This window comes from Sabethes cyaneus, chromosome 1 (genome assembly GCF_943734655.1).
Source record: "Sabethes cyaneus chromosome 1, idSabCyanKW18_F2, whole genome shotgun sequence".
NCBI lineage: Eukaryota > Metazoa > Arthropoda > Insecta > Diptera > Culicidae > Sabethes > Sabethes cyaneus.
Window position 1 is genome coordinate 75,696,209 of NC_071353.1, and position 18,693 is coordinate 75,714,901.

The 18,693-nt window shown below is 39.6% G+C and overlaps 1 long non-coding RNA gene across 1 annotated transcript in view; it reads right to left on the reverse strand.

Moving 5' to 3' along the window:
- Window positions 1-7,079: 7,079 nt before the first annotated feature.
- The window catches only part of LOC128735791 (uncharacterized), a 37,817-nt gene continuing 26,203 nt past the window's right edge, over window positions 7,080-18,693 (reverse strand). The window contains exons 3-4 of the long non-coding RNA XR_008412011.1: window positions 8,420-8,528; window positions 7,080-8,345 (exon numbers count right to left, since the gene is read on the reverse strand). This is a non-coding gene — a long non-coding RNA (uncharacterized LOC128735791). The remainder of the gene's footprint in view (window positions 8,346-8,419; window positions 8,529-18,693) is intronic.

Below are 18,693 nucleotides of genomic sequence, written 5' to 3' on the forward strand. Positions count from 1 at the left end.
TTGACACCAATAGAGCCTCTTTGTTCGAAGTACAATTTTCCGATAAGAACGCTAAGACGGACCGCTTTAACGGCTGATAACGGCTGCAACGCTCTGCGGCTGGTTCGCCTTAGCCTATTAAATGGACATAATTTGATCCCCGGTACATAGCCATTTTTCTGTGGTTGAAATCTAGATGTCAAAAGCACTGGGCGGGAAATCATTTCATAGAAATTCTGTGGAGCGCCCATTGTTGTTTCGGGGCCAGCATTGATGGGCCCATCAGTATGGGGCTATTGTCAAATCATATGTGAGAGTGTATTTGTGATACCGGACTGACTTAAATGGTTCCAACATGTAGAAGTATGTGTGTTTAAAAATATTTACATTCTTATGGTAACTTTGCTCACCGCAATTTGACACTTTGACTCATTAACAAATCATTGCGTACTACTGTCACTTTAAATGTAACATTTATGTATGTTATTTTCACAGTTTAAAATTATGCGAGGGACCGTCGCTCATAACGATTTGTATCGGATCAATTTTAAGTGCGAACACAAGGTATATTCATTATGCTTCTGAAAAAAATTATAAACATCTACAAAAAAAATTTCACACAAAACACAAGCCGCTTTACAAGGGTGAACCTGTTATCTCGCACATCGTTAATTTATACCAGAATATTTGACAGGTCTATTGAAAGTGGTATAATTTTTTCCGTGTAAAAAGCGTTCCTGTTACCACTAGATGGCAGTCAAAAATGAACTGAGTTGTATCCAGTTTTCAAATCGAAGATGATATTCCTTTCTTTGACCGTATTATCAATCAGATTGGTATGTTCTGCTACTCCGATGTGAATCAGCAGTAGGGCGAACGGCAGACCAAAAATTTCTGTGCGTTTCTAACCAAACACGGTCGCATCTCGATGGCGGGTGTTGCATCCGAAAACTGAAGCCATCCACGCTGTGACCAAGTGCAGTCACTACGCTTATTGCTGATTTTGACAAAGGCCTTAATTAAACTGAGATGACCGGAACCGGAAAATGAGCTGTAAACTCAGAAAATGTTTTAGGTCGCGATTGCCAAGCCATTTCCTGACTTTTCAACTTTTGACTTGTTGACACACTATCACATGAGCGTGAAGGTAAACAAAAAGTTTTCCGTGACATTTCAAGACATACTATGGTTTCTTTTTATAATTCGTGTTGTCTAGACACCGCTTGACACAACCATGCACAACTATAGTTTGTCTATATAAGGTTGCCCAAATGTTTATTTTTTGTTCAAAGTTTCACAAAATTAAAAAAAAGGTCTTTAACTGGAATAGCCTAAAAATATAAAATTGAATATCAAAATATGTGTTCCTATCCCTAACCTCATCGATTCAAGCTAAAAACGACATAGGGCTTTAGGACCCAATTTGAAGTCCAAATTCAAGTTCCACTTTTAGTTTAATTTTAAGTTCAATTTAAAGTTCCAGTTCAATTTAAAGTAAAGGTTTAAGTTGAAATTGATTCAAACTGTCCAATATCATTTGATCATCAATATCAATTTAAAGTTCAATTTTTAGCATAATGCCATGCTTAATTCTAAGTTAAATTTCAGTTCCTATTTCAAGTTCAATATCAAGTTTAATTTCAGGTTCAATTTTAAGTAAAATTTCAAGTGCAATTCCAGCTCCTTCAAATGCGATCATTTAGACAACTCACAAGTTGCTGAGAACTACGCGCACTTGCTGAGTGAAGCTTTGCTTTCCTCAATGGAGCTAGCTGTCTTGCCACTCGAAAATGGATGTGGTTGGATACGCTAGGCCGTCAACCGCGTTGTTAAGTAAAGAAACCCTGAGTGCATGGAGTGACTTTTGACGGAGATGAACTGGAAGGGGTTGATGAATTCATAAATTAGGGATCTCTGGCAACCGTCGTCAATAATACGAGTAAGCAGATTCAACGACACATTCTAGCTATGTCAGGTCTACTTTTTCCTTCGTAAGTGATTTCGATCAAGGAGCATAAACCGTACGCAAAGTATAAGTTCATTTGCCGTATTTGAACGCAGGGTGTTGGTAACTGGAAGCAGAGAGCGGTCCAGGCGTATAACCCACGAGCTGCAGGCACTACTTTGAAAGATTTCCATCGTACACCTGCCGGCCGGCTGCAACATGCATTCAACCAAATTTCAGCAGTGTTTGACTTTCATCTGTCTCAGCAAGTGTTACGCTCTACAGTTATTTCAATGTTTCGATGTTTACTGTCTAAGGTGTTAAGGGCCATTAGGGTATTGTTACCTGTTGCTGTTGGTAAAGTTATGCTAAAGTAATAAATGTTGTAAGTAACTTGACAGATTTCTTGGCGCCTTTTGCACTGGTTTTCTGTGCAATTTCCATGACAGTTAAGATTAGCTAACTTCACAGTAGCTCGCCATATCGTTCATATTAGAAAGCATTTGACTCCACAACACGCACGAGGCACCTCGGTTAAATTAGATGTCCGCTCAGCCATTAAAAAAAATAATTTACAAACAATCCTCATGTCGCACGAATCACTTATAAAAGGGGCAGTTTGGTCAACGCTGATCTGAAGTCTCCAAAACACTTGTAGAGCAAAGTGTTTAATTTAGTTATCTGTATGATTGTAGAGGTACATTCTCACGGTCATCATAATTGTCCAGTTTTGTATGGCTTGTACCTTTTGTAGCGTAAACAGAGGTGGAAGGGGGTTAAATTAATTGGTTTGTCGAATCTAAATCTTCATCCGCATGTTTGGGCAGAAAATGTTGATTTTTTAGTTCGACCGATATGGTCACCTCGCTTTATATTCGTAGGTTCCATTTCTAGCATTTTGACGTGGGACTACGTCTTACGGCAAGTTTTGAGATAGGGTGTCATCCCAAAAAATCGAAAAAATGCGAGCGTCACGAAAAATGAAATGTTTTGAGCGCTAATAGCTCAGCGGTTTTCCGATTGATTTTCAATATTCTTACACCAATCGATTGGAAAATCTTCTAAGAATTGACCCAAATGAAGAAAAATATGGATTCTTGATGTTGAACTATTGAAAAATTGAAAATAATGAACCTATGTTTTACCAGAATTCTCGCTTCGTGATTGGTTAGAAGATTCTTTACGATGATCAGAACCTATACCAATTTGATATCTGTGCTTGGGAAGTAAGCCAAAACAAGTGACAAAGTTTCCTCATTTCAACAAGATTTCTTAACACCGCGGTTAAACCTAGACCATTTTGATGTCCTTGCTTGGGAAGTACGCCAGAGAGAGTGACAAAGCCCCCTCGTGCCAACAGATTTCTTACGAACGCGATTAAACCTAGTCCAATTTGATGTCTGTGTTAGGGAAGTGTGCCAGAAAAAATGACACAAGTTCGTTGTCACTACAGATCGCAAATTCTTTACTGCGAGACGATTAAACCTCGGCGAATTTGATATCTGTGTTGGAAAAATGTGCTACAGCTGTAGTGTTCGGTTATAATACGACTCTGTATGAAGACGCATGCTTGCCGTTTCACTAGAAGTGTAGTGGAAAGATGTGCTGTTGATAAAATAGGATTGAATTGGTAAAATCCCTTCAACGTGGGAAACCATGGATAATAAAAACAATCTTTAATTTCAGTAAGGTAGCAGGAAAGCAATAGTTTGTGTTCTTGATTTTGTTAAATTGTTTTCAAATGCACAATCTTTTGAGAATTGAACGTATGCAATGTTACTACTTTGATAAATGTTATATATAACGCATGTATATATGTTGCATATAGCATGTATACATGAAGAATCGAATGATTACAAGCATGAATACATGCCACTATCACTACAAAGAGACTTACGTAGTCCTGCGTCACCTATATATGCGGTCGTGTCTTGTACACAACCCCTCTGATTTTTGTCTGTAAGGTTGCTGAATGGTCGATTTCTGGCCGGCCCGGCCGGTTTTTCACTTGCAAAGCTGGTGACCGGTCAATCTGGCAAAAAGTCGGTTTACCGACTTAAGAAAACGGATTTGCTGAAAAAACGGATGAAAATTATGCTAAATAATAAACAAAAGTATGGTTTTCGTTGTGGTTGCGTGCACCCTGTCAGTGTACCGATATCGATACTACTGGTATCGATACTTGCCGCCCGATGTTTCAGTCGGATCGATACTTTTAAAAAATTTGTATCGATATTCGAATATCGATACTTCTCGCAGTATCGCCCAATGCTACGGTTTATTATTGATTTTATCTGTGGTCAAAGTAAATTGATATATACCAGGTATATGACAATGCGAGCTGTCATATACACTTTGCACTAACACATCTACACTAGTTCTGAGATTTCGAGCATTTTGTATGGAAAATTAGTTAATTTAAAAAAAAAAATCGTTGGATACGCAAGATTTGTCTATTTTTTTTCTCACAGTTTTTATGTTTATGCTTAGAACATTGTTTCTAGTATTTATTTTCATGAATACAATGAAATTCAACATTCCAAATTGCAAGCGGAAATTTTTTCGTCAAAACGGTATCAAGATGTCTCAAAGAAATGTCGTTATATCGCTTTCCTACAAGTAGTAAAACAAAAAAGATTTTTTTTTAAACGCTCGGACATGATTGTTCAATAAGCAGCATGAGCAACATTGTTATCCGCCCGCGATATTTTTCGTCTGATTTTTGGTTAGCTTTTAAAGTGTTAATTATCTTCTAAGACCGTTTTGTAGCAATCTAAGATTACTTTTTATGGTTTTCTGCGTAATGTTGAGACGGGTAAATTTATGATAAAAAGGTATCATCTTGGAACAGTGACTTCAACTTAAGGATTTTCAAGCAGTAGCACAAGCATCTATTCGAATAAAACTATTTTTTAAAAGAAGATATCAAAGGCAGATATTCAAGAGCATCATGCAAGCAAAATGTTGGATGGAACGTGTTTTAATTTAAGCAACCGTATACCGTATTGATCGTGAAGTATTAGAAACATTAATTCATTTTTCATTTGCACATCGAAATAGTTAGTCACCCATGTTCTCAAATTTTTTTACGCATAATAAAGAAGGCTACAAGTGCAAATGACTTAAAAATATATTCCTTATATTTCATTGTAAATTTTCAAATATTTCTCTGGAATAATATAGCTGCATTCATTAATTACAATTAATTTAGTTTTAATTTTCATGCAAGTTCCACCATATTTCAGAACTATTTCTTTTTCTTTCTACACACACTAATGCAACCCTCGATGGTCACACGGAGAATAAAAATGTAGTTTCAACCATATTTATGGTTGTTTTACGCACAAACAAAAATTTCGTTTTGTTTCAAACTAAAATATATAATTGAAATGAAAATATTTATTGTCATATCAATCTTAACTTCAAATTTGAAAATACTTTACTTTTAATTCAAAACTGTTATTTTCTTGATTCAAACAGAATCTCGTTTTGAAACAACAATATTTTCAGGTTGTTATAAAAATATTTTATTGAAGCTTAAAGCAACAATCATTTTGTTTGAAACAAACTGGAGCTTTTTCGCTCCGTGCACATACCTGGTATATATCAATTTACTTTGATCTGTGGTAAGGTTTTTTTTACACAGAAAAATGAAAAAACCTAAATTTATGCAGTTTTCACCTAAATCAGAACCTTCGTGCGGGAACACCCCATCGACATCTCTATAACGAGCTGCAGTGAACGTCAGCGACAGCATGTCCTGGGCTCAAAATTTGACAGCGGGCCCAAATCAGACTGCTGGCAGTTGAGTGAAACGCAGTACTGACATTCTATCTCATTTTCGCACACACGAGATGTTGGCAGCGAAAACATGGTTGCCTGCCGATGGGGTGTGCGGGAAGCTAAATTTATGTAAACGCTGTTTACCTTACGTACCAGCGTGGAAGCAAAAACATTCCATCAAGAAGACTAGCATCTCTTCTTCGCGCCCATACAAATGACAAGTAACAGAAGCAACAGCGCTTCCCTCCCGACAAAAGTTGAAGCTGTGTGTACATGTATTGGTGGGAAAAGAAGTGTGCGAGCGTGGTAAGGCATTGCATACGTGTTTGTGTACATCCATATTCTAATATACACACACTAGTATGTGAAAGTTCAACTTTAACTCGGCAGATAGCATTGCTGTTACTGTCGCTCGACTTTTGGCAGAGTTGCCAGTCTTCTTGATGGGATGTTTTTGGTGGAAGTCATCATTAGGTATTGCGCTCTTCGCACTCAATTGGATTGCACAGTTATAAAGTGCAACCTTCAAAACTGTGATGAAAAGTGTGCTACTGATAATATCGCTAGTAATCTTATATCGATAATACCATCAAACTTTATCGTCACGGAAAAGTATCGAAAATTGGAGGGTTTAAAATGAAATCTTCTTGGCTTGTTATTATTTTAACATTTTTGTTCTATTTCTTACGTATTTTTGCTTATACTGTCATATTATCGTTATTAATTATTAACGATAAGAAAATTTTATCAATAATCGTTATGGATTTTGATCGGCATTTCCCATCATTACAACTCTCCCATCTGAGCTGACATTTGATTTAGCAGTGGCGCCAGTACCAGTTGTAGGAAAAGCAAATAGTATTCAATTTTTCATTTATTTCATATATGCTGCATATTTGTTCAAATTATGAATTATGCGCGGAATTATGTATTTAGAAACTATTTTTATATTATTCGTAGCGTCGATAACAACTCTACGTAAGCATTAGAATTCAAATAGGAATCAACCAAGATTCATGGGTTTTTACCACGAAATTTTGGCAACTTTTCTCACCTACAAAATGTGTGACTGAACAAGTGTGCTCAAAATCCAACTTTCAATGCAAAGGGCAATAATTTTTACGGACTCATGGCAAATCTCATTTTGCGTAAAAATTACTCAAATTCCGCAATTTTTTCTGGAATCAAAAAAGTATAAGATATATTTAAATTTCTCAAAAAAAACAAAAATACAACATAAATTCACTTGTTTATTAGATGTTTGCTACAGATTATTAGTTTATTAGAAGTTCGCTACAGATGCTCTATATAAGTATTCTATGCGGATGTTCGCATCCGCGGATGCTTCTGTTGCATCTTGCAGTAGCGAAGATTGCAAAAATTAACAGCATTTATACATCTATTAATCTATTACTATTGATCCCAACGGTTTCTGTCATTAAACGGTGGCAGCTTTTGGACGGGAGTGGCCTGTGACAGAGGTTTGATACCGGCACTCTTTTTACTTGGCTCATTAGAACCGTAACCACCGTCGATGAAAGGTTTGGAGTACGTGCTGACGATGTTCTGCAATCAGACAGTCTGCACCTGCACCGGCGTACCGATGAACGGTTTGATGACTTGAATTTAAACCTGCTGGCTGCTGGTGATTTGTTGTAAAACTCTTCAAGACACACTTTGCGGGTAATGTTGTTATTCTGGTGATTATCGGTAGCAGCGGCAGTGGTTTCTTCAATATTGACTGAAACTAGAGAAAACATCTGCAGTGTTTGGTATTGCTCGGGTACAGCAGGTGAGCTGAAGCTGAGATTTGAAACTCTACTTGAATCGATTTGTGCTACTGGAGTTATTCGTTGCCGAGTCTCAAGTTTGTGTTTCATCCATTCTCGATCGCGGTGTATTATCTGCATTCGCTGCTGAGTGGTAGTATCAATGAAAATTTCGTGCAGTTGATTACCGGTGGTCGGTGGATGTTAGCTGGTGGAAAACAGTTCGCTTTAGTTGTACGGGTTGCACGTCACCTGGACTGCGAACTCGCCAAATGCCAGGTGCGTTGTTTTCGTGATACATCATACATATCTAATATGAACAGGAGTGTGTCGTAAATATTTTGGACGATCTTTTGAACTTCTTCTGTTTGAAGAAGTCTTCGCGTGAGATACCCTCTTGTTTAGGCGTTTATCAGCCTAGCAGCATTATACTAAATTCGCTCGGTCTGCTTTAGATCCTGATGTTTCTGAACTCTTGATCTCAAATGGTTTTACAATTCGCTTCGGAATTTTTCTTCTGTTGACGCCGTTTTTCAGTGTTCACTGCTTTTTGGCGATTTTTACTATCCTATCCTAAATGAATGATTTCAGTCTATTCAGTCAAACTGACACTGACATAATGACTATTATGTGTTACATCGGCCACCCGGTATCAGTCACCACTGTAGTTGCCGAATTTTCTATAAAAGTTATGAACTTGGTATCCGATTGTTCTTGATAGTCGAATAAAATGAAGTTATTCACGTGATTCGAGCTGGAGTCTTTTTGGATTTGTATCTTGCGGTAGATTGATGTCAATGTATTTTCTTTCGGTGAACGAACGGCGGCTTCTTACTTGTTATTCGTTGCCAAATGTTCTTCTATGCTTCCTGCAAGATAATTGTATATTTTGCAGCAATATAAAAACAAATGGTTGAGGTTGTTCTCGTATTCAGATGCTTACCAGTAACATGTAACACGAGGATTCGTGAAGGGGCCCGCGGATCGCTTTTATCGTTCAGCGGTGCTTTAGCCGCTTTAAAAGTTAGAACCGGGATGACACGCTTGTAGATCTGTAACACGCGTTGTGTGTAGAATAAAACAGAAAGGAAAAGAAACATTAGAAAATGCATTAATCAAAAACTGAAGGTATAATCACGGAGAACTTATGTCATTCCACGTGAAATTTAATGAAATGGTAGCATATTATTGTAACGCTATGAACAGCGGCCACGTTTACTTCTGAATGTGGCAATTTCAAGTGGGACTCGAGGTAAAAATTTATCAAATGTGAATGTTGCGTTGTTTAAAAAGTAGTTTGTTCCATTTAAGAATAAGGCCAGTACGGGGATCTCTGATAATTGGGTTATGAATTGGAGAAGGCAAATGAGGAGCGTTCAACAAAGCTCTAGTCATCCGAAGCCCCTACCTAGCGCCTCCACGTGACCATACCCGGTAATGCTCTATTGATTAGCCAAGCTAGGAGGTGCGATGTTGGGTGGTTCCCGGTAGTGGTCGGGTTTTATATTTTCCAAGCCCGAACCCGACCCGGGCCCGAAATTTTTTTGTCAAGCCCAGACCCGACCCGAACCCGAATTTTTATTTTTTGTAAAACCCGAACCCGACCCGAAACCGATTTTTTTTCTGTCCAACCCGGAAATCCCGTCCTAAACCTGAATTTTATTTTAATTTTCATAAAACTCACCTCGATTAAAATCTTGCCAATTTTATTTTGGTATACTCTTTTACGTTCGAACTCTAAAATCCATCTGAAATTTTAAGTTTTTGTCATCCTTCTATTTCTTTATTTGACCTAAGAACTTAATTGAAAATTTAAAAAAATTAAATATACAGCTCTACAATGTTTTTTTTACTTTTCGCGGGAATGCCTCTTAAGTTTACTATGAAAAGGAAAAATTTACATGAAAAATTGTTTTGAAATGCTTGGATCTAGTTTCATGCTTGGATGCTTGAATCTTATGTTACAACGGTATCTAATCTTCTATTTATATAAGAGGCTTATGTCTGTACCGAAAACCAGGTCTCTGACAGTATTTCATAAGAGGCAACTAAAAACAGATCTCTGCTTTCGTAGCAATGGGTTGTATTCTCAGTCACCTCTATGGTCGACTGCTCGATTGCTCAACTGGCTGACTAAACTGCTCAACTGGACTGGTCTAGACTGCTCGATTTGATTGCTCGACTGGACTGCTTAACTGCCAACGAGCCACATGCCCTGGCGGGTGTTGTGGGTTTAAATCCGGTTATAATCTCAGATTATAGCTTGGTTCGACCCATGCACCTTCCAGCATTGGACAAAAGGTAGGAGTCACAAAGACAACTTGTTAAGCGTAGATACCTATTACCCCCCCTTCCTTTCCACTCTTCCTCTACTGTCGCTGCTAGAGCGGAATGATAAAAATAAATAACTTAGCTGGAGGCATTATCGCTTCCAGAGGTAGAGCAAACAAGCTGCTTAGCTAGACGCGCCAACGATGTAATCAAATAAACATGCCAGAAAAACGATCCATCTGATCGGGAGTAGGAAAATCAGAATATGAAAAGGAATCTGAAAAACCATCTCGCGCATGGATTATGTACTGATTAGACTATTTATTTAGGGCATGAAAGATTAAGCCACTCCCATGTGTCGCATTTAGAATTTCTTTCTCTTTTTATCGTTAGGACGCAATGAGCAGTGTTCAAACAATTATAGTGTTTTAGAATAAGCGCCCGTTAGACTCCAGAAGGAAAATAAATGAAAATTATGGATATTTGAAGAAAAGTCTGGCATCTAAAGGGACATAGTATATAAGTAAATTTTTCTGGGATGCTTTACATAAGTATCCATCGATTATTCAACGCGTAGCTTTAAGACGACAATTGTAACTTTTTTCAATAAAGTCAAGTTTTCCTGGGAACAGTTTCCCACATAGCAGTATAGTGAAGTGAATTTAGCACGATAAGTAAGTGAATATCACATCCAATTTCCAAGTACGACCTAGTCGGAAAGTGACTTTGGAGCAACAACGAAAACCACCGGCTAAGACCATCTTTAGCCAAAATAAGTGTTGCTCGCGACAACATTTAATGGTGGCTATCCATAGAGGATAGTAAGGAAGGCGAACTCACGGAATAAAACCAGGAAGCTTCCAACCAGACTGTTTGGTTGAATTTTTGTGTCGACTTCTGCCACTGGCGGTGGAAGTGACAATTCTTGACCCGCGCTAGGGTAAGAAAGTAAAAAAAGACCTGTCGCAAGCGTACAGGCACTAAGTCGAGGAAAATAATACTCGCAATTTCAGTCAGAAAGCTGACTGTTTTGGGTCGACTTCTACCACAAGGGTAGAAGTGACAATTGTTCGCCCGCGCAAGGGCAATTAAAAAAAGACCTGCTGCAAGCAAGCAGGCAAAAGACGGGACGACTTCTACCAGATTGGGGCAGCACCCGCTATCAAGGCGGCGCTCAAGGAGGCCGGTGATATCTACCGACAACAGGCGTCGGTGTTAACCAAAATCTCAAGCCCAGTGAGCTGCTTGAGTCACTAGCAGGCGCTAGTGCCATTGTAATCGTCGGTCAGCAAGGAGACCGGTGATATTTACCGACAGGCGTCGGTGTTAACCAAAATCTCAAGTTCAGTGAGCTGCTTGAGTCACTAGCAGGCGCTAGTGTAATCCGAAAAAACACCGGCACACGAGAAGGCCGGTGCAACCCAACCGACAGAAGGCGTCGGTGTTATCTAAAATCTCAAGTTCAGTGAGCTGCTTGAGTCACTAGCAGGCGCTAGTGCCATTGTAATCGTCGGTCAGCAAGGAGAACGGTGATATCTACCGACAGAAGGCGTCGGTGTTAACCAAAATCTCAAGTTCAGTGAGCTGCTTGAGTCACTGGCAGGCGCTAGTGCAATCCGAAAAAACACCGGCACACAAGGAGGCCGGTGCAACCCAACCGACGGAAGGCGTCGGTGCTATCTAAAATCTCAAGTTCAGTGAGCTGCTTGAGTCACTAGCAGGCGCTAGTGCCATTGTAATCGTCGGTCAGCAAGGAGACCGGTGATATTTACCGACAGGCGTCGGTGCTATCCAAAATCTCAAGTTCAGTGAGCTGCTTGAGTCACTAGCAGGCGCTAGTGTAATCCGAAAAAACACCGGCACACGAGGAGGCCGGTGCAACCCAACCGACAGAAGGCGTCGGTGTTATCTAAAATCTCAAGTTCAGTGAGCTGCTTGAGTCACTAGCAGGCGCTAGTGCCATTGTAATCGTCGGTCAGCAAGGAGACCGGTGATACTTACCGACAGGCGTCGGTGTTATCCAAAATCTCAAGTTCAGTGAGCTGCTTGAGTCACTAGCAGGCGCTAGTGTAATCCGAAAAAACACCGGCACACGAGGAGGCCGGTGCAACCCAACCGACAGAAGGCGTCGGTGTTATCTAAAATCTCAAGTTCAGTGAGCTGCTTGAGTCACTAGCAGGCGCTAGTGCCATTGTAATCGTCGGTCAGCAAGGAGACCGGTGATATTTACCGACAGGCGTCGGTGTTATCCAAAATCTCAAGTTCAGTGAGCTGCTTGAGTCACTGGCAGGTGCTAGTGTAATCCGAAAAAACACCGGCACACGAGGAGGCCGGTGCAACCCAACCGACAGAAGGCGTCGGTGTTATCTAAAATCTCAAGTTCAGTGAGCTGCTTGAGTCACTAGCAGGCGCTAGTGCCATTGTAATCGTCGGTCAGCAAGGAGACCGGTGATATTTACCGACAGGCGTCGGTGCTATCCAAAATCTAAAGTTCAGTGAGCTGCTTGAGTCTCTAGCAGGTGCTAGTGTAATCCGAAAAAACACCGGCACACAAGGAGGCCGGTGCAACCCATCCGACGGAAGGTCGGTGCTATCCAAAAGCTCAAGTCTAGTGGGCTAGCTTGAGTCACTAGTAGGCGACTAGTGTAATCCGAAACATCGGCGCACAAATAGGCCGGTGACACTCCAACCGACAGACGGTCGGTGATTCCAACACATCGGCACCCAGTCGGTGGCAAAAGGTCGGTGAACCGAAGCAGCAGCGTAGCAGCATCGGCAATCATCTGGTGGCAACCGCATCGACGAACGGTCGGTGAACCCTAGAATCAACAAACACAGCAGGCGCAGGCAAACGCAAATAAAAACATCTGGTGAGTGAAAATGCACAAAATTTTAGTAAATAATAAAAACGGCAATTGCCGTCTTTGTGAAAAACCCGATAGCATCGGCACGTTGGTAGCCTGCGACGAATGTGATCGCTGGTTCCACGTGTCATGCGCGGGATTAGATCATACTCCCAGCGAAAAGGAGCCGTGGATTTGTTTTAAATGTAAGAGACTCTACGACGAGATCTCGAGTAGGGACAAGAAGATTTCTCGATTAGAAACTCCCGACAGCTCGCATGTCGAGGCATTTAATGAAATTATTAATAAAATAAAAGAAATAAATGTCGAAAAGCATTCATCAACCGACAATTTCTTGATGAAACAGTCGATGATTGACTTGCCATATTTTGATGGGTCATATAATCTTTGGCCCAGATTTAAACAAACCTTTATCGAAACCACGAATAAAGGTAATTTTTCCGATTTGGAAAATTTGTATAGACTGCAAAAAAGTCTCAAAGGAAATGCATTGAAATTAGTCAGTGCACTCCTGTTGGATTCCGCCAACGTCGGAATAATTTTGAATAAATTAGAAGAACATTTCGGCAGTTCCGAAATGGTCTATAATGGCTTATTAAGAGAGGTACTTTCGTTAAAGGCTCCACGATTAGAAATGTCTAAAACGGTAGTCGATTTTATATCAGGGATTGGAAACCTGGTAATAACTATGAAAAGTTTAAATAGAGAGGAATATTTAAATGACCAACGTCTGATTAAAGACTTGGCCTTACCAACCAACGACCAACAACATTGCATCAAAAATGGTTGATGCACCTTAATGAGGAGAGACTCTTGTCAACTCCTAACAACCCCTATACGGCTCCAACATTAGAAAATTTTTATAAGTGGTTGAAACCACAAGAAACTCTTGCGAACATGTTAATCGCGGAAAGAGGCGTTAATTATGAAAGAACAAGACCAGACCGAGTGAATTTCCTCGGTAATAAACAGTCCAGATGCTTTGCTTGCAAGGGCGATCATCGTTTATCTGATTGCTCAAATTTTAAAAGGATGCCACTTGACAAAAGAAGGCAATTCACAAGGGAAAGGAAAATTTGTTTCTCTTGTTGTAATTACAGCAACCATAGAATGCAGGATTGCAAGATTGGTAAGACATGTGGTGTTGACGGTTGCACATTGAAGCACCATCCATTGCTGCACGCGCCCTTTAATACAAGAAACAACAATTCAGACACGTCAAGAAGACAACCTGAAAATGTAAATTGTCTTGTGCAAAATAACAAGACTATCTACTATCAAGTAGTGCCGATTACAATAATCGGCGAAGACTGCGAATATAAAACATTCGCTTTCTTTGATACAGGTTCGTCTGTAAGTTTGATCAAGGAACAAGTTGCAAATGATGTTAAAGCAACAGGTTCATGTGTTCCGCTAACGCTTGCCTGGACCAACGGAGAAGTCCAGGAAGAACGGAATAGTCAGGTAATACAAATTAAGGTCCAAGCCGATAATGGACAAATCTTTACCATTAAAAACATGAGAACAGTTGATGAACTGAATTTACCTGTTCAATCAATAGATATGAAACAATTAAAATCACGATATCCTTACCTTCGTGATGTAAATATGCGATCATATGAGCAAGCGGTACCCACCATACTATTGGGGCTACCTCATGCTTATTTATTTAAGGCAATAGCAGAACGCTCGAGGGGAAATAATGAGCCCATTGCCAAACAAACAAAATTGGGATGGACTATTTTTGGTGGTAGCGAAGTTAATACTAACACCAAAAACTTGTTCTCCATAGATGAAGTTATTGAAGAAGAGAAGTCAATTAGAGAAATGATGTCGAATTACTTCTCAACAGAAGCCTTTGGGGTAAAAGTCCCACAAAGCAACCTGATTCCGAAAGCGGATGAGCAAGCCATTAAAATAATGGAAAACACCTTAACAAAAACTAACCAGGGCTATGAGATTGGCCTGTTATGGAAAAATGAAGACGTGAAATTTCCAAACAGCTTTAAAACTGCGTTGGGACGTCTTCTAATACAAGAAAGGAAGATGGATAAGGATCCAACACTAAGAGATTGGTATAATGCCAAGATAAAAGAATATGTCGAAAAGGGATATCTGCGTAAATTAACAGTTGAAGAGTATATGAAAAGTACTCCAAAAACATTTTATCTCCCTCGCTTCGTGACTATAAACAAAAATAAGCAGCCGCCGAAACCAAGACTAGTATTCGACGCAGCTGCAAAAATGGAGGGCGTTTCCCTCAATTCTCAATTGCTATCAGGACCAGATATGACTGAATCAGCCTTAGGAATCAAGATGCGCTTTAGAGAAGCACCATTCGCGATTTCAGGCGACATTCAAGAGATGTTCCATCGAGTTGGAATAATAAAAGAAGATCGGCAAGCCCAACGAATCCTCTTTAGGGAAAGTTCCAAGGTTCGTTTGGACGTTTACGAGATGCAAGTAATGACGTTTGGTGCGACATGCTCGCCAGCTTGCGCGCAATTCGTAAAGAACACAAACGCGAAAAACTTCTTAAGCGAAAGTCCTGATGCAGTAGAAGCAATTATCAGAAATCATTATGTAGATGATTATCTAGATAGCTTCCATGACATAACTAATGCGACAAGAATAGTTTCAGATGTAATTCGCATACATGATGGGGCAAGCTTTAAAATAAGAGGCTTTATTTCAAATTCTAAAGAACTACTCAGCAAATTGCCGGCTGATAGAATATCGCCAATAAAAGAAGTCTCTCTTGATGAAGAGCAAAACTTCGAGAAAATATTGGGCATGTATTGGAATACACAATCCGATACATTTAAATACAAATTAAAAATACCTGAAGCAGTCACATTAGAACCAACGAAAAAAGAAGTTTTGTCTTTCATTATGAGTGTGTATGACCCATTAGGACTCATATCTCACATAACGATAGAGTCAAAATTAATAATGCAAGATTTGTGGCGCACTGGTATTGAATGGGATGATAAAATTCCCGACAATTTGAATAAAACTTGGCAAAACTGGATAAAAAAGCTATCGGTACTTGAGAACTTGAGTATTCCAAGATGTTACTCTCTTCAACAAAAGGAATCTAGAAGAGAACTTCATATATTTTGCGACGCATCATTAAAGGCATACGCAACTGTAATATATATGAGAACTATGTCACATTTGCAAACTGATGTCACTATAGTCGCCGCCAAAGCTACAGTCGCGCCTACGAAAATCATATCGGTGCCGCGACTAGAGCTGCAGGCAGCAGTTTTGGGAACTCGTTTATTAAACACAGTACAAAGCGAGTTAAGATTAACTATCCACAAAACAATCTTTTGGACTGATTCGAAAACAGTCTTGAGCTGGATAAAATCAGACGTTAGAAAGTATAAGCAGTTTGTGCAATATCGAGTAAGTGAGATTCTCGATAGTACAATGGAATCTCAATTGAGATATATAGATTCCGCATCAAACCCTGCTGATGAAGGAACAAAGGTAATTTCATCAGAGTCTAAATTTATAGAAGGCCCATCCTTTTTAAAACTAAAGGAATCCGAATGGCCAACGAAATTCAATGATATATCAATTAAAGAGTCGTGTCATGAAGAATTACGACCCATGTATACGCTAAAGGAAATCGATAAGCCACAGTTCGATATTTTATGTATTACTTGGTGCTCTGATTGGAAATGATTGAAAAGAGCACTCTGCATAATTAAAAAGTTCGCACAATTTATTAAAAGTAAAAGGCGAAACTTACCCTTTAATAACATAATAACCGCTTCTGATATGCAGCAAGCTGAAGAGTTTTTGATTCGAACCGCTCAATGGAATGCGTTTCCTGATGAGATGGTAGAATTGCAAACTACTGGAACGGTTGATAAAAGCAGTAGGATTCGAACCCTTACGCCGTTTGTGGCAGACAACGGTATAATGAGATCAGAAACACGTTACAAAAATACGAAATTTGTTCCTTATGCGGCTCGATATCCCTACATTTTAGCAGATAAACATCATGTATCTGAGTTAATACTGAAACACCAACATGAGCGTTTCAAGCATAAGAAAATGAAGGCTGCTATAGCAGCAGTCCAACAGAAATATCATATCATTCACATTGACGTCGTTATGAGAAAAATTAAAAATCGTTGCCAGCGTTGTAAGAATGAATCTGCGAGAGCAAAGGCGCCTAAAATGACACCATTGCCCGAGTGTAGATTACAACCATTCGTAAAGCCGTTTACACATACGGGAGTGGATTATTTTGGTCCATATAACGTATCGGTTAATAGACGGTCGGAGAAAAGATGGGGAGCTCTATTTACATGTATGACAACTAGAGCTGTTTATATAGAAGTAGCACAGAACTTAAGTGCAGATGCATTTTTATTGTGCCTCACTACAGTCCAAGCTAGACGAGGTAGAATTAAGCACCTTTATAGCGATAACGGAACTAATTTTGTTGGAGTAGATAATGAGCTGAAAAAACTTCAACGTCGGTTGTCTACTGAAGGAATTGAATGGCATTTTAATACTCCAGCCTCTCCACACCACGGTGGATGCTGGGAGAGGCAGGTGTATGAAATAAAGACTTTAATGCCCAGTGAAACAATGCCTGAGCACGTCTTTAGACACCTTTTGGCAGAAATTGAATTTATAATAAATTGTAGGCCACTAACAGCCATTTCACTTGACGCCACTGATGATGAACCACTCACTCCAAACCACTTTTTTTTGGATGCGCCGGGGAATCAGAACCTTCCCTGAATGACACCTCCAAAGCGGAAGCGTCAAGACAACAGTGGAAGCGCGATCAACTACTAGCAAAAAATTATTGGGATCGTTGGCTACATGAGTATCTTCCTTCAATCGCAAGGAGATCCAAATGGACAGAAGAGATTCGCAATATACGTGTTGGTGACATCGTAATGATAGCCGATGATCATCATAAAGCAAAGTGGCAAAAAGGAATGGTAATAGAAGTACATCCGGGCAAAGACCAAAAGGTTCGCTCGGCCACAATCAGAACGACGACAGGAATATTAAAAAGACCCGTTGTTAAGTTAGCCGTATTAGATGTAAACCCTCCGAGTGAAGAGGGAGGTACCGCAAAAGAAGAAGATTTGGGCGTTGAACTCAAACAAACAATAAAGCAAAATTTTGAAGAGCAAAGTTCTAGGAAGCCGCATGCTGTAAAGTCAAGTGCAGGCAATAAACATAACTTTGTTGGTGTAGTAAAAAGTACGCCAACCGAAATATTTAAACCTTACGAATATGGGAAAAGAAGGTGCATTGACCTTGACGTAGTGAGACGGATTGCAGCTCAAATTTCAAAACCCGAACCAAAGCGTAAGAGAAAGGCTATAATTAGACCCTGGACGTGGGGTAATTTACTTATGCTTATTTACATTATATGTGCGGCATTCGGATCCGAGTTTTCCTATGAAGGTTCCGGGCTAATCGCTTACGACTGCGGCAATCCTGAAGTTAACTTAACGAGTTATTCATTATTAGATGTAGCATCTTGTATTCCACCTTCCAACAATTTAACGACGGAAGAAGTGCAAATACAGGTCTTGCAACGTAATGTCAAAAGCGAAATACATGTATTCCAATGCAAGGTGATAATGAAGCGCCGAATTAAGTATTGTGGTATGCATTCGCATACATTTGAATTCGAGAGGGGTTATGCTTACATGGTGAAAGAGTTTACTGCAGAAGAATGTAGACTTTCACATCAACTTAATAGAGTGGCACTTACAGACACTCATACGATTCGTGAACTAAAACGAAACTCTACAATTAGAGGTGAGAAACTCATTGTGGGTTTCGTTTCTGGAAGTAGTTGTGTAGGCGGGAGACATTGGACACCCGAATATACATGGGAGAATGCATTGGTTTTTTACGAGTATTAGATAACGTTACAAGATTATGTTGCAACAGTTGACTTCGAAAGCGATACTGTATATTTGAGAAACGGTATAAATTGCTTTTATTCCCAAGGACGATGTTTAGATTCAGAAGACGGATACATCACCTGGGACGTAAACTTTAATAAAAAATGCGAAGAAACTGAGTTCGA